The sequence below is a fragment of the Chenopodium album genome, chromosome 18, assembly GCF_948465745.1.
Source record: "Chenopodium album chromosome 18, dcCheAlbu1.1, whole genome shotgun sequence".
Classification (NCBI taxonomy): Eukaryota; Viridiplantae; Streptophyta; class Magnoliopsida; order Caryophyllales; family Amaranthaceae; genus Chenopodium; species Chenopodium album.
This window is the reverse complement of record NC_137851.1, coordinates 3763457-3776018: the sequence shown is the minus strand read 5'-3', so window position 1 is coordinate 3776018 and position 12562 is coordinate 3763457.

Sequence of the window (12562 nt, the reverse complement as noted above, 5' to 3'; positions counted from 1 at the left end):
GATCCTTGGAGCCAGTTGCTGGACGAGGAACTCGAAGCTGCTCGTACTGCCGAAGAGGTTGCACGAGCCGCTGAAGCTTTGGAAGGAGGAGAAGGGTCCTCCAGGGCTGCTGAAGAAGAAGCAGCAGCAAGGGCAGCTGAAGAAGAAGACGAGGCTTTGCCGAAGACCTCGGTGAGTTATACTTAGCTTTTCAGCTTCAAAAATTTTCTCTTTTTTTTTTTTTTTTTTTTTTTTACTCACGTTCTTCCTGCCCCCCTGTCTTTTGCAGTCTGAAGAGACCAAAAGACGAAGAGAAGGGAAAGCTCCTGTTCGTCCCGAAGATCAAGTCCAGGAGGAATCCGAAGACTCAGAAATGGACGAACAGCCCCTTCGAAAAAGGAGAAGACGGATGGCCATCATCGGCCCTCACGACTTTTAGACGAGGTCGATGTCTGTCGGCATAAGCATAAGGGAACCTGAGGAAGGCGGTGGATCGCCGAGGGTTCCTCAGCCACCACCCCAGTCCCCGCCGAAGACCCCTCCACCACCTCCTGAGATGGAGGTGGATCAGAAAACTCCCGATCCCAAGGGAGGGGTTCTAGAGGAGGAAGAGGTTCAGGAGAGTGCTGCTGAGCACAATGCCGAAAGTGCTGTGAAGCCTGTTGCTGAGGGTTTCTCAGCTGATATTGCCAGGGAGGTTGAGGCTTTCGTCCTCAGCCCTGAAGAAGAAGCAGAGGTCATAATCATTGACTCTACTGAGAAGGAAGAGAAGGCTCCTGAAGAAGAAGATGCTGAGCCCTCTACGGTTCAAAAAGCTCCTGAGTCTTCCTTCTCTTCATTCCAGACGCTGCATTCTGGAGAGATGGGTTTCTCGGCCCCCCGAATTCCAATTCCAGATCACATCTGGGACCTCATTTGGGGCCAGAACCGAGAAGGTGCTGCAGCCTACTTCGGCAATTTCGCTGGCTTAACCGAAGTAGATAGGGCGAGGATCTGGTCGCTGAAGGCCACTGCTGGGATGGGCGAATCCAGCAGATCAGTTCCAGACCCTGCAAGGTCGAATCAACTGCTGATGATGCAGGTAAATCCTTATCCTTGTTTTTATTTTTCAATTCAGCTCTTCAGTTCATTTTTTTTTTTTACTGAGTTGTGCCTTTGTTTCCAGTTTTTGCACAATCAGACTCTCACTGTAGAGCTGATAGACTCCCTGCAAGACAGGGTCGACGCCGCCGAACATGCAAGAAAGGTGGCAGTCGAGGAGCTGAAGCTTGCTCAGCTGAAGCAAGCAGCAGCTGAGGAGAAGCAGGAGGGGGAAGAATATGAGAAAAAGGCTGCTGAAGCCCTCCAAACCTTCTGCGCTGCAATGGAGAAGGAGGTTTTTCCCCCACTGATAGAAGGGGAAAACTTCCTTCGGGATCATCTGGGAGTGGACATCTCTAAGTTTAAGGCTGCCATTGAGAGCCGAATTCGAGAAGGAGCTGCTGCACAGGCTGAGGTGCAACAAAAATTAGAAGCTTTGGAAGCCAGTAGAATGGCTGCTGAAGAAAAGCTCCAAGCTCAAAATGTCCAACTCTCAGAGGCTGCTACTGATGCTGAAGCTGAGAAAGCCAAGCTTCAAGAGGTTGAGGATCAGCTAAGGGTCAAAGATGATGAGCTGAACCAAGTGAAGACTGAAGCTTCAAAGGTTCAGCAAGAGCTGAACGAGCAGACGGATGCCTCCTCCAAGCTCGCTGAAGAGCTGAACCAATCCAAGAAGGACTTGGAGGAGGTACAGAAGAAGCTGGCAGACGCTGAAGCCCTGCTCAAGGTACGTATCTATACTCAAGAGGAGTATGATATGGGTTTCAAGAATGGGTTCAGAGTGTGCCGAAGACTCTGTCTTCATGCTGAGCCGAAGCTGGACTGGTCCCAGTGTGCTGAATGGGTCCAGGATCCAGAAGATCCCCATATGAAGTTCCCCACTCCTGTTGAAGCTGAGATCCTTGCGGCTGAAGAAGCCGAAGAAGAAGAAGAGAGGAGGGAACTTGAAGCCGAACAGCGGGAAAGGGAGGCTCAGCAGGGTGCACAGCCTGCTTCATCTGCTGCTGGAGCTGAAGCCACCATGGGACCTAGCACTGCTGATCAGTCTGATCCTCGGGCTGAAGCATAGGAACTCGGGCAGTCGTCTTCAGAATCTTGCGGTTCATCATGTGCTCAACCTTAGACTTGCCGCTTCTGAAATTTTTTGCCTTGTTTTTTGCTTCAGCTTGCCTTGATGTACAAACTGCTTTATCTGTTTTTGTATGTACTTCGGCAGCTGTATTTTTCCGCTTGTGGGCGGCTGCTGATATTTCATTATGTCCTTTGAACAGTCTGAACTTTGTAGCTCGTTTTCTGAGCATTTGAGCTTTATCTGATGTATTTTTCTTCAATTGCTTTGTGTTATTTTGAATGCTTTACTGTTTCTGAACTTGAGAAATTTCCGCAAAAATTTGCTAAGTACAAAGCTTTCAGCTCGAAGAATTCTGCTGAAGATAAACTTGCACTGATAGTGCTTCTTGCCCCCCTTAGTAATCTGAAGAGTCTTCAGATTACTGAGTTGGGTTTCTGTCTATCTTTAAAAATGGATATCTGAAACACAAGGCCAACTGAAGGCAATGTTTCAGATAATGGCTCTCTGGGATACGAGGCTCAGCTAAGGCAATATCCCAGACTTGTCCATGGACTCATGTCTTTGGAGAACAAGTCTTACTGAAGTTTAACTTCAGCTGAAAGACCAGAGTTCTTTAAAAAGACGAGTTTGTCAGCAATCTGGAACCCAGTTACCCGAAGGCGAAGGTTTCAGACGAGGCTGAATAAAAACCCTTAAAGAGTAGATAGAATGAAGAGAACTTGAAAGAATAAAAAGTTGCAAAAATAATAGAAATGGTGGCTCCGAAGCCTTTCATTAATAATTCAAAATGTACTTACAAAGATTGCTCTGCCCCGAAGGGTTTACACATGATATTTCTTAAGTACATCAGCATTCCAGTGATTTTTCAGCTCAGTTCCATCTAACTGACGAAGTCTGTATGTCCCTGGCTGAAGCTCATCATAAATTTCATAAGGTCCCTCCCATGAAGCTGAGAGTTTCCCATGGATTCGGTCTTTCTGAACTGCAGCAGCATTCCGAAGGACAAGGTCTCCAATTTTGAGAGGCCTTGCATGGACCCTTCGGTTGTAAAATTTGTTGATTCTCTGCTTGTAAGCAGCCATTCTGTCTCGGGCTGAGTCTCTCACTTCGTCAAGGAAATCAAGAGATTCCTTCATAAGTTGCTCGTTCTCAGCCGAGAAGTGGTGCACTCTTAAACTTTCAGAACCGATTTCCACTGGAAGAACGGCTTCGGCACCGTACACCAGCTCAAAGGGTGAATAGCCCGTTGCCTCTTTTTCAGTTGTCCGAAGTGACCAGAGGGTTCCTGGAAGTTCCTCTATCCACTTGGACTTTTGATCTTCAACCCTTTTCTTCAAAGCGTTGAGGATTTGTTTATTTGCAGCTTCGGCTTGGCCATTACTTTGTGGGTGACACACTGCTGAATATGCCAATTTGATGCCGAACTGATATGTGTACCGCCTCAGCGGCAAATTATCAAATTGCCTCCCATGATCAAAGACAAAGACCTTCGGAATACCGAAGCGGGTAATAATGTTCTGCCAGATAAATTTCCTGACAGTTTGCTCTGTGATATTCGAAGCTGCTTCAGCCTCAATCCATTTGCTGAAATAGTCGATGCCGACTATTAACCATCTTTTTTGGTAAGGTGCATCTGGAAAGGGTCCCAAAATATCCAGCCCCCATTGGGCAAATGGAAGCGGATTAAGGATCGGCTGAAAGTCTCTAGCCGGCTGATGGATGACTGGTGCGAATTTTTGACATTTTTCGAATTTTCGGACCAGCTCCTTAGCGTCTGAGATCATGGTGGGCCAGTAATATCCGGCCCTCAATGCCTTGTGGGCTAGGGTCCTTCCCCCAATGTGGTTTCCACAGATGCCGAGGTGAATTTCCCGAAGGATGTAATCTGCATCTGTTGGTCCCACGCATTTCAGCAATGGGGCTGAGAAGGACTTTTTCAGAAGCTCTCCTCTGAAGACGATGAACCTTGAGCTAGTTCTCTTCAGTTTAGAGGCCAAAATTCTGTCTTCGGGAATTTCTCCCCGAAGCTTGAAAGCTAGGATGGGGTCCATCCAGCTGGGCTCTGGGTCGGCGCAGCACACTTCAGGTGCTTCGTCGACACTTCTTTCTCGGCGCACTTCCACATATACGGATCTGTTTAGCTCGGTAAGAGTTGAACTAGCAAGTTTGGAGAGTGCGTCGGCCTGAGCATTCTGACCCCTTGGGATCAGCTGCACTTCAAAGGTTCTCAGCTTTGCAATTACTGATTTGATCTTGGCAAGATAAGCTATCATGGAGGGCTCTTTGGCCTCGTAGCTGCCAACGATATGATATGCAACTAGCTGAGAATCTGTTTTTAGACAGACATGTTCGGCTTCCAGAGATATGCACAATTCTAGGCCCGCGATTGCTGCCTCATATTCAGCTTCGTTATTCGAAGCCTTGAAATAAAATTTGAGTGCATACTCAAAGGATTTGCCTTCGGGAGAGGTTATCACCACCCCTGCCCCCGAACCATTTACGGTGGAGGATCCATCCGTAAACACGGTCCAGATTTTCTTTTCATCGTCTAACGTCTCTTGGTACGAGCATTCGGCCAAGAAGTCCGCTAGAGCTTGAGCCTTGATGGCTGCTCTCGGCTGGTAGCTGATGCTGAATTCAGTGAGCTTGAAAGCCCACTTGGCCAGCCTACCGGATTTTTCAACTTTGCCGAGAACTTTTTCCAACGGCTGATCAGTTAAGACCACTATCTGATGGCAATCAAAGTAGGGCCTCAACTTCCGAGCAGCTACCACTACTGCAAAGGCAACTTTTTCAAGTAGAGGGTAACGAGTCTCGGCATCCGTCAGAGTGTGACTGACGAAGTAGATCGGTTGCTGAATTTTATTTTCTTCCCTCAGCAGCACTGCACTGATGGTAGCTGGGCTAACAGCTACGTACAGATACAAAGTTTCCCCCTCCACTGGGCTAGCCAGAGTTGGGAGTTGAGCTAGATGCTCTCGAAGCTGCTTGAAGGCCTCTTTTTGCTCTTCTTCCCAAACGAGCTCTTTTGTTTTTGGGAGTTTCAGAGCTTTGAAGAAAGGTAGTCCCTTGTCCGAAGCTCTGGAAATGAACCTCGAGAGGGCTGCCATTCTTCCGGTGAGCCGCTGAACGTCCCTCTTTGTTTTCGGCTCAGGAAGATCAAGAGCTGCTTTGACTTTGGAGGGATTGGCGTCAATCCCCCTCTTGCTGACCATGAATCCAAGGAATTTCCCTGACTTCAAGCCGAAGACACACTTCTTCAGATTCAGCTTCATTTGATGCTTTCTTAAGGTGGCGAAGGTTTCAGCCAGGTCTTTAACATGGTCTTCAGATTCTTTGCTTTTGACGATTGAATCGTCAACATAAACTTCCATGTTTCGGCCTTTTTGATCGACGAAAACCTGATCCACCAGCCTTTGATAAGTCGCCCCCGTATTTTTCAATCCGAAGGGCATCATTTTGTAATTGTACACCTCGGCGTTCGTGACGAATACCATCTTTGCTCGGTCGTCAGGGTGCATGAAGATCTAATGATACCCCGAGAATGCGTCCATGAAACTAAGCAAGGCGTGGCCACTCGTCGAGTCGACTAGCTAATCGATTCTCGGCAAGGGATAGAAATCCTTCGGACAAGCCTTATTTAGGTCCGTGAAGTCAACGCACATTCTCCAGGTACCATTGGCCTTCTGAACCATCACCACATTTGCCAGCCATTCTGGATATTGACAAGGCTCGATGAAGCCTGCGTCCAGCAATTTTTTGACCTCGGCTGCGATGTCTCGGTTCTTATTTGCGGAGTAATTCCGCTTCTTTTGCTTGACTGGCCGACACGTTGGGTCGACGTTAAGCTTATGGGAGATGAGGTCTGGACTTATCCCAGGCATATCGGCTGCCGAGAAACCAAACACATCTCTGTTGTCCCGAAGGAGTTGAATAAGTTCACAACGGGTGCTCGGATCGAGGTCCATCCCGATTGTTACACATTTCTCAGCATCTCCTTCGGTCAACTCGACCATTTCAGTCTGCTGGTCCAGGTCCATTGTTGATGGACTGGACTCTTCACAATCTGGCCTGCTGTCTATATCAGCAGGCGTCCCAGACTTTTTCTTCTTTGGCTGGCTCTCTGAGTCTTTCGGCTCAGATGAAGAACTAGCCTTTTCTTTTTCTGACCCTTTTTCTTTGGGTACAGAACCTTGGGCCGAAGCACTTAGACCTTTCGGCTTCTTTGTGCTCGGCTCTCTTTCTTTTTCTTTCTCCTCCTCATCCTCATCGTCGTCGTCTGGGCGACTAGTGGATGGCTTGAGGTAGTTGCACTTTCGGGCTTCCTTTTGGCTTCCCAGGATCCTTTTGGGGAAGCCGGCGTCTGAAACGTAGATCATCAGCTGATGGTAAGTTGAGACAGCCCCTTGGATCTCGTGAATTATGGGTCTCCCCAAAATCACGTTGTACACTGAAGGAGCGTCGATGACCAAAAATTCGGTCATGACATTCCTAGCTGCTTCGTCACAGCCGATGGTGACAGGAAGTAAAACCTTCCCATCAGGATAAGTTGAAGCCCCATTGAATCCGGATACTAGGTAGGATACCGGCGTAAGGTGCTTGGGCTTCAGCTTGATTTGATCATAGGCCGTTCGGAACAAAATGTTTGCTCCGCTATCACCGTCAACTAGAACTTTGCTGACGTCGTGGTTGGCCACCGTGGCGATGATCACCAACGGGTCCTCGTGAGGGTATGTCACCCCCCGGCAGTCAGCGGCTGTGAACGTCATGTTCGGCACCGGTGACTGGGGTGGCTGAATATCAGCATGATTCACCTGGTGGGCCAGAGCCCTGAGGTGACGCTTGTGCTCCCTCCGAGAGCATGTTCCTCCCGAGATAACATGGATTGGAGGGAATTTTCCTTCCGCAGTTTTGCTGTTCTTTCGGGGGAAGTCGATTTCTTGCCGAGAGTCTTTTTCGGATTTCTCAGCCTCTTTCTTCTCGCGGTGATCCGCGATATATTTTTTCAAGTATCCCTTCCGGACCATGTCCTCGATTTGGTCCTTCAGCTGGATACACTCCTCAGTGTTGTGTCCTAGTGATTCATGGAACTCACACCATTGATTCTTATTTTTTCGCTGATACCACTCGGGGAGTGGTCTCGGCTTTCTGTAACTCTGCTCCTCCTCCGTCACACTGTAGATCTTAGCGCGCGGAAGAGAGAGCGGAGTGTATGACTCATATCTGCCCGCGAAAGGAGCGGATTTTTCTTTCTTCGACTCGTTGGCCGAAGATTGTTCCGAGGCTTTCGCCTTTCCCTTTACCTTATGGCCTTGGCCTTCAGACGAGGGTGCTTGTTTTTGTTTCCCTCCCCCAGATTGAGGTTGGTTTTTCGTTTTGTTCCACTCTTCAGCTCGGATGAATTTATCCGAAGCATTCAATGCCTCCTCCAAGGTCCTGGGTGAATTCATGACCATGAAGTCAGAGAACGGCCCAGTTTTGAGGCCGTGCTGAAGGGCGAAAACTGCCAGCCCTTGGTCCAGCTGAGAAATGCTGGATGACTCGTTGCTGAAGCGAGTCAGATAGTCTCGGAGGCTCTCGGCCTCACCTTGCTGCAGTCCCATGAGCTCTGCAGTAGTCTTCTCTCGGCGATTTGCCGTGAAAAACTTGCTCTTGAACTTGGAGGACAGATCGTCCCACCTAGTAATTGAGCCTTCTTTAACTCCCTTGGAGATCCACGCTTGCGCGACCCCCTTGAGAGTGGTTGGAAAATACTTGCACCAAGTCGCTTCGGACCTGGGGCAGAGATGCATGTGAGCCTCATATGAGGCAATATGGTCCTTCGGATCCGAAGTTCCATCATAAGTAATGTGCGACGGAATTTTAACCGTCGGCACATGAGATTCCAGTACCCATTGCTCGAATGGAGAACTGGAGGGCAGCATTACGGCCTTGCCCTTATTCCCAGCCGAAGGGACCACGCTCCGCCCTCTCAGAGAGGTAGAAGTGGTTTTTGTCCCTGGCTGGGAGGTCTGGGCCTCGGCTGCAGGGTAGGAAAGGCGGCTGTGCACGCTTCGTTCCCATCGCCGAGACGGTCGTGAACGCTTCGGCGAGCAGTTTCTGGCCGAGAGGCTGAACTGCTGCTCTTGTGGGTTCTGCTCGTAGTGAGCTGAGTGGAAGACTCCCTGAAGAAGTGAGAGTTCCTGTTTCTCTCCCTCTCGGTTCTCCAGGTATCCTCCTCCCATTCGCCAAGCTCCTTGAAAGAGGAGAGTTTCCCCCCCTCCTGGCCGAGGCTCCTCCGCTGGTTCCTGGTTTGCGGAGGGGTTCGGTCGCATGGAGGTGGCATGTTCTGGGCCTTCATGGCTTCCATGAGGACCGCTAAGGCTCTCACTACCTCCTCCGAGTTGGGCCCTGTCAAGGGTGTCCTCGGCTGAGAGCGAGAGTAGGTGCGAATACTCCGGGATTGGCTCCGGGCATGAGATTGGGTCCTTTGACTGGACCGGTTGTCCTCATTTGACCGAGGCGGGTTCGGTGGATAATTGGACTGGATGATAGGAGATTCGGATCTCTCCCTAGGCTCCTCATGAGAGTCGGGTCCCGCGGAGGGGCTCCTATCCCGAGGAGGAGACAGGCTAGAAGTGGGGCGTTCTAAGGGACCCCCTCCTAGTGACTTTCGGCGCTTTCTCGGAGGAGAAACACCGTCGTTTTTGTTCTTGCGATTCTTAGCCATCGAAAACTAAGATTGAGGTAGAACGATTGAAATTGGCTTAAAGATTTTTTTTAAAGTCCTCCCCACAGACGGCGCCAAATTGTTTCGGGTGAAAACAATGGGACCTTGCCGAAGGTCCAATGAAGCGGTGAAGACTGGGCTCGGTCCAAGTGATGTTGGGCCGAAGATTTCCTGCACAGCAAACACACGTAAACTAGCCTCGGGGGTGTTGCCGAGGAAGGCCCCTCCGATGCTAAAGTCAGTACAATGTGTAGAGAGAAAGCTATGCAAGAGAATTAATTGCTTGAGGCTTTGTGTGTATGTCTGTACAAATGTAATATTGATGGCTTTTATACCTTGGCATATATGGGAGAAGTGGGCCTTGGCCCAATTGACTTGCCTTGTGGACTGATCTTGACTTTAGCATAATTGGAGAGTTGAACCTTGACCTTGGGCTTGTAATTGGATCATTTAATGACTAGGCCCAATTAGACTAAATTGGACCCAAACAAAATGTATCTAACGTTTTGTAATTTGTCGATTGAGCATTGATGATATGAATGAAATCACTTCTTAAGGATTTATGCTCATGTTTGGAACAGTGTAACTTTAAGATTATTTATTCTTGCTCGATCTCAATGGTTTTTTATTTTTACTTATTTATTATGGTTTGTTTGAGATCTAAGACAAATACATAACATATGGTTTCTTCCTTAATCAGTCGTGAATTCATGATTATGAGTTTATATAATTATATGTAATATTTCAAATAATACTAAAACCCTCATAATCAATTTTTATGGTAATGTAAGACTACTTCATGCATGGAGGTTTTTTATTAATTTTTTATTGCTACAAATGTCTGTATGACAGTTATTACGGAATATGAAATTAAGGGCAGCGGGAGACCAAGAGTGGTGTCTATTTGAAAGTACATTCAAATTTTGTTAGTGACAGATTTTCATATGCTGGTAGCTCCAAAAATGATGACTTAGTCATTTTTTTTTTAAAAGATGAAATGACTTAGTCAATTTGGCAAAGCAATTGGGAGCAAATAGGGTTTAGTTAATTCATCTCTGGATCATTATAATTAAAAATTAGCCTCAAAAAGTATATAAAATATACATATTTCCTTTTCAATGGTTAATAACTTATAAACCTTACTAAAATCTTTCAATTATCTAAATATAACAATGACAACTTTTAAATAACTTGAATACATGAAAAATATAACGACTTTGATAAAGCCGTTAAGTTACTTAATCACCACTTTTCTAAAGTAATGATTGGAGCCTTCAAGTAAAGATGAAAAATTGAGTATAACGAATAGATAATCAAAGGCTACTTTTAATTTCTTAAATCATACTTTAACCAAATCTGATTAAGCTAAAGATTTCTTGTTTGTGGAAATAATTTAGTGGTTGTTTTGTTTTCTTCATGTCGGTCTCTTTACCTCTGGCATGTGAGCTTGTACTATATCAAGTACATTATACATACACATATGAACTAGAATAGTACTAATACTAATAATGCAATGCATTTTTAGCATCCAAAAATAATTATGCATTCCATTAGGCTCCGTATAATAATAATAATAATCAATACAATCAAATCTGTTATTATAAACCGTCAATAATGATGATATGATGATCAATACATACTTAATTTCGCAAAAATAATTTCTACTCGATCTATTGATCATTATTGATCATGTGTTAATCGATTGTTGTAAATTTCATATAGTTGACAAGCCATTCAAATTTACACCGATTTTCAGAAACTTCACGTCTTCATCTAATGTGCTCGCAAGTTTTCTTTCAAGAAAAAGAAAATAATACTAATAATATACAAAGTACAATATCAAATTGTATCACTCAATAATCATTTACTGTTTCTACTCACAAAAAATTCAATATCACATGCATTTCGTACACAAAACCGACAATTAGACATTAAATTGAAAATTTAGGTTAGAAAATATTCATTGATTGGCTAAAGTTGGTGTCAGTGAAATTTCATTACAACCTTCATCGGCTACAAATTGGCTGTCAACTAGAGAAAATTTGCAATGCAAATAAGTAGGTTGGAAAAACAAATAATGCACTTTTTCACTAAAACAGATCAAAATAAGGGCATGTTCACATTTACTTAATTTCAGTTCAGTTCAGTTCAGTTCCAATCAGTTCAGTTCAGTTCAGTTCAGTTCAGTTCAGTTCAGCTCTTAATTTCTCTCTCACATAAAATATTCATTTCAGCTCAATTCAGTTCAGTTCAGTTCAATTCCAATCAGTTCAGTTCAGTTCAGTTCAGTTCCAATCAGTTCAGTTCAGTTCAGCTCAATTCAGTAAATATGAACAGGCCCTAAGGCTAATAAAGTATTGTTCAACCCTTCATTAAAGCTATTTATCTGCCGTGATTTTGTATCAATTTAATTATAGTTCAAAAATTTTTAAAATAGGTAGGTACGGTCGTTAGGAATTTTGTACGTACAACTTTCAACTAATATCTTCCATATTTTGACTTGATTGGATAAAAAACAGGATTCCTATAAAGTCAACGTTGAAAGGTATCAAAAGTCAAATGGCTGTGTGAGATATTTTTTGCATTTGTGTATTCAATGTTTTCGAAGATTGATGAGTAATTAATGATCTCAGCTCATCTGCAAAATATTGGTATGGCATGCACACAATACACGTCATATGATATGTCACATTGGCACAAGATTACAATATCATATACTCCAGTATCTTTTATTCATGTATTAAAAAAAATAAAAAAAATAAAAAAAACCTAGTTGCACCAAACAATATTTGGTATAATAGTAAGAATCGTGTAAGATGTGGTTTATGTGGAATCCTAATTAAAGGCAACCTAAGATGAAAATGTTCTTACTCTTCCCCTCACTCTCAATGAGTCTTACCCGCTAACAATTGTTTTTGGACTTTGTTTACACAGTGTTAATAAAAGTACGTAAATCTATGTGCTAAGCCGATTAATTGATGATGAAAATGTCACCTCCGAACATGATTGATCTATTACATCATATGATACGTCATATGGTCATAATATGGAATTGGTGTAACGATTAGACCATGAGTATGAGATATAAAATTGAGTAAATAGCGAATACACATTGTTAACGATCCCAAGAAAATCTATGTATTCTTATGCGTTATAAATAGCTAACACGTTGTTAGTGATCCAAGTAAATTTATGTATCTTATGCCTTACAAATAGTTAAAATATTATTAGTAATCCAAGCAAATCTATGTATTTTTATGTGTTAATTCAGATGTGTCATCAACGAGCAAGATTGGTAACCATCCTTTATTGCCAATCTCAAAGATTATTCCATCACATCTCGCTTAATCGCTTATACCTTGTGAGTAGCACTGTCAAAACGGTTTGACAGTTCGGTTTCGGTTCGGTTTGAAATCGGTTCGGTAGTTAATCGGGTCGGTTTGAAATCGGTTTAATTGTCTCGCGGGTCGGTTTTGGTTCGGTTTAAATAGTTATCGGTTCGATTCGGTTTCGGTTTATTCTTAAGCGGTTTTAATTCGGTTCGGGTTGTAAACAGTCCGGGTAGTAAACGGTTCGGTGCAGGCGGGTTGCGGTTTGTTAACGGTGCGGTGTAAACGGTTTTTATCCCGGTTCAAACAGTTTCGGGTTGGAAACGGTTTCGGGTTAGAAACAGTTCGGTTCTTTTTTGGTTCGGTTTATAACTGGTTCGGATCTTTTTCGGT